The sequence below is a fragment of the Miscanthus floridulus genome, chromosome 18, assembly GCF_019320115.1.
Source record: "Miscanthus floridulus cultivar M001 chromosome 18, ASM1932011v1, whole genome shotgun sequence".
Classification (NCBI taxonomy): domain Eukaryota; kingdom Viridiplantae; phylum Streptophyta; class Magnoliopsida; order Poales; family Poaceae; genus Miscanthus; species Miscanthus floridulus.
In genome coordinates this window covers 20996602-21001090 of record NC_089597.1, presented here as the reverse complement: position 1 = coordinate 21001090, position 4489 = coordinate 20996602, and the positions used below count along the sequence as shown (strand labels likewise).

Genomic DNA, 4489 nt, shown 5'->3' with positions numbered 1-4489 from the left:
TGGCGCCGTGCTCTCCTTGCTCCTCTCTTCCATCCCGAGCACAGAGGCGCGCGTTTGGGCCGCTCCCTCCATTGTTGCGGCTGCTCTTCACCGTGAAGCTAGCTCTTGGATATGAAAGAATGGCTTCATCTTTTTCTTTAAGGTTAGTAACAAGCACCCACTCATTTGATTTTGTAGCTTAATTAGCGCTGTTTGATGGCTACATTGCTTGATTCTCATTCTAGTTCTTTCTCCATTCTAGAGAGCACTTTTCCAATTGGACTTTGTGCAAGGCTTCGAAGCAAATTGTGGTGAATCCATCATCTAAAAGGTTAGTGTCTTTGAACACATTTAAAATCCTAGCTAATTACATGGTGGTCAAGATCATGGTTAGTATGTGATGCTATAATTAGTTCTTGATTAGAGTAGTGTAGATTCTTTTACAATTTTGGTGAGCAAATTAATCCATGTGTCACCTGCCAATACATTGTTTGGAGCTACATTGTTGTTCATGGTCATATCTCCAATTTTAGTCTTTTTAAAAAAATTAGTGTCTCTATTTTTATATGGCATCGAGTAGAATAATTGTTCTTCGTTATTGTGTAATAATTAATTTTTTAAGGGGCTACGATTTTCAATTTATATGGCCGGGGCTACCAATTTCAATTTTTCAATAATTAGTGTACAACAATGTTTTCTAAAAATGAGGTGACTAAATTAAATAAGTGTAGAATAAATGGTACTTTCGACCTACACACTATACCACAGCCAACAATTAGCGTTGGACAACAGTCGCTAAAACATAGTATTAACAACCAACCATTGGTCGCTACAAAATTTCAACGGAGTATCAGTCACTATTTTTACTTGTAGCGACTGATAATCGGTTGGTGTATATATTCCGCAGTTTCTTGGGATAGTCGGTCGCTAAAAATGCATATTAAGGTCCAATAATTGGTCGCTATAGCCTGGTTTCACTTTGGTGCGCTCGGCCCAGCCCACTCGCGCGCAGTGAAATTTGCGTGGCCCACCTGTTATATTGTCATCCAAAGCCCTATCACCACCCACCCCAGTGCAGCCGCCATCCCTCTCAATCTCACGGACTCAACTCGACACCAACGCGCCGCTCACGAACTCAGCTCGCGGGTGTCATCCCTGCCGCGGCCGTCATGCTCGCCGTAGTAGCCACCGTCCCTGCCGTCGCGGCCGCCTCCCCGCCGTTACGGCCGCCGTCCCCGTTGCTGCGGCCGTCATCCGGTCCGCCATGCTCGCCCAAGCCTCCGCAGCCGTCGTGCCCACCCTGTCGTCGCAGCCGCCGCCCTCTCTATCGAGCGTACACGAGCAGGTACTCGTTCTCTTCCCTTCCATCCCCGTCCTGCTCCCTTCCCTTCCATCCCTGAGTATGTACAGCTGCCCTGCTCTCCATCTCCAGTCTCAACTCTCAAATCAAGTCCCCAATGACCCAATCCGATCCATCCTGCTGGCTGCTGGAGTGGTGACTGGTGAATCCATGAGTGCTAAATCAAATCCAGTTCTCCAGTTTTGAGTTTTGCTTGATTGCTTCCCAATTTCCGATTACTAAATGCAAAATGGAGTCGATCCAGGGGGCCAGCATCACTAGGATGGTATAGCTGAAGAAATTATATGATTGTTATCCCAATTTTTTCTAGTTCGTATGTTTTTCTAATTTTACATATAAAAAACCTTGGTGAATTTTTAGGTGAAATGGTTAAACAGGAACCAAGCTTTCATCAATTATATTATGACTTATATGGGACTTGTCTACTTATTGGTATATACCAGCCAAGTCTAGATCGAGCTACACCAGATTGATTGCTTCTAGCTGCTTGCATTGCTGCAGATAGAAGTATCGTAGTATTGAACTGTGCTGGACATGACCCTTCTAATATATGCACCGGTCTAACCTCACGATATTGTAATTGCAGCTGCTCCACATGTAGTTGGACGCCTTGGGAAGGCATTTGAACGTGCTCAGCAGCTCTACTAGTTTGTATCGGTAGGTTTCTGTTTCCCTAGCTGTTGCTCTCTTTTTCCATGTTGTGGAAGTATGTGACTATTTCAGTGCTTATGATATGTTTTTTATTTTATATTGAAATCTGGTTGATGTCTTGCGTGAAGGTTGAACAAGGATAAAACATGGATTGAAGATAATGCTACGTAAAAACCAATAACTTTACAAATATTGATGTCATGCATATAGGAAAAAATATGAGTGAAAGCTTAATTAACACATTCCTGGGCACCACTGAAAAGTCCAAGGACAATTTAAATTCTCATCTGGACCTTCAAGCTCTAGGTATTAGAAGTGATCTTCACCCTGTTGAAGTTGATGATCAATTTTATTTACCACCTGCACCATACACAATGAGTCCCGATAAGAAGAAATTATTTTGTGAAATACTAAAAGGGGTCAAGTTTCCTGATGATTTTGCATCTAATATACGACACAACATCCATGTTAATGAGAAAAAGATATTTGGGCTAAAGAGTCATGAGTGCCACATTATTATTCAACACTTGCTGCCCCTTGCTGTGAGAAAAATATTGCCTGAAATGGTCAGTGCAGGAGTGATTCGTATAAGTGGTTTTTTCAAGAAACTTTGCTTACCTGTCATTCGAAGAAGTGATATGGACAGTCTAGAGGCTGATATAGCTGAAACCTTGAGCCTTCTTGAGGCTATATTCCCTCCATCATTTTTGATATCATGGTAGACTTGATGGTACATCTTCCTGCTCAATGTACTACAGTATGTGTAATGGCTGTTATCTGCTACAAAACCGTACTGTTTTGAAACTTCAGTGACCTATATTGAAACTGATTATGCATTTTTCCATGGAAAATCAGGCTAAATATGATATTCATGCTGATGGTATGTATTGGGTCTTAAATACTGCTGGAAAGAAATGGAAGGAACTTAAGGCAAATTTGAAGAAGCACTATTTTAATGATATATTAACAGATGAGCAACTGAAGAAAAAGTATGGTGATAGAGTTAATGACAGTGATTGGGAGTATCTCATAACTCATTGGATATCTCCTGACTTTGAAGTAAGGCTTGTTGATATTAAACTCTTATTATATGCTTGTGGAACTTATATACGTCTATTTGTGCATAATCTAATAATTTATCACTTAGGTTCGCACGGAAATTGCCAACGCGAATCATGCTAAGTTGTCCATACATCATACATCAGGCACCAAGAGCTTTGCTCGTTCTAGACATGAATTGGTATAGTTATATTTTTTCACTTTCTTACATAGGTATTTTCTGCAGATTATTTATACTGAAAGCTAAAACACTTGTACGGTCATGAGCTAGGACAGCCCCCTCGACAAGATGAAGTATATATCAAAACTCATACAAAAAAAAGTGGTGTTCCAACACAGAATGCAGAACCAATCATTGTATTTTTGCTAAATTGTGGTAGTTAATTACACCTTAAACATTAGCAGCTCAAAATTAAAATCAGATAACTGTTAGTATACTAAGCTTTTCTTTGCATAGTTTATTATACCTCAAACATGTGAACCTGTCACCGCTGGTAAAATTGCAATGGTAGGATCAGGAGTAGGATCAGTCACATGGTTCCCTGGTGCTTTAGTGATTCAGGCTATTCTTGCGAGCGTCACACAAGTCAGAGTAGATGGGCTGTCTTGTCTAACTTTCCTATCCTTGCTTCGAATTGCTTGGCTGCTGCTTCAGTTGTTGTACTTTCTTGGTCTGGGTTTATCAGTTATAGGTTGCATGATCATGTCGACTGCGATTGTGCATGGAATTACTTGTTGCGCGTTGAATTTTGTACTTGTTCTTGCAATCTTGCTTGACAGCGAACATGGTACAAAATCATGAATAGGGAGTAGATAGTACAGGGTACAGAACTTGTTTCATTTCAACACAGGTGCGCCATCAGTGAACTTTTCTCTTGCAACCACATCGCAAAGTGCGTGTGCTAACTGATTGGTGGAGTGAGTGCACATTTAAATCTTCAGCTATTCCCTTGTCGATGAAAATGCCTATTGGCAGTTGATCTTACCTTTTCATGACAATGTAAGAGTGTGAAATAATGTTATTATCTAAAGATTTCTGTCCTATGAATATAATATGCATTAGTAACATCAGTCTCACTGTCTATATATTTAAGTTGCTATTGTATGTCCTTACCTTCTTGATGTTTCAGGTTGAGGAAGGCCTTGGAGGTGTACATAATGCTGTCACCAGGAAGCCAACAGATGACATTTTGCTTTTGATGGAGATGAGGCATTTTATAGTGAATCTAGTTAGATTGTGCAAGCAAACATATGACTTGTGCCCGCCATTTGACCTAGCTAGGTTGTATGTGTGTTTTTCCTTTTGTAATAATGACCTATCATGGATCAAGATGATAGAACTTGATGTATTGCTAAATGTTGGCTTAAGTGAAGACTTGAGAGATACCTTTATTAGATAATATGCTTGATGAGTGTTGTGGGCAGCTATGTTTATTAGGT

General features: G+C 40.4%; 1 long non-coding RNA gene across 1 annotated transcript; it reads left to right on the top strand.

Moving 5' to 3' along the window:
* The first annotated feature begins 1244 nt into the window (after positions 1–1244).
* LOC136519881 (uncharacterized) lies at positions 1245–3212 on the top strand. Its single transcript, XR_010775064.1, has 4 exons — positions 1245–1324; positions 1926–1996; positions 2846–3049; positions 3138–3212. It is a non-coding gene; the product is annotated as an uncharacterized lncRNA (long non-coding RNA).
* The last annotated feature ends 1277 nt before the right edge of the window (positions 3213–4489 follow it).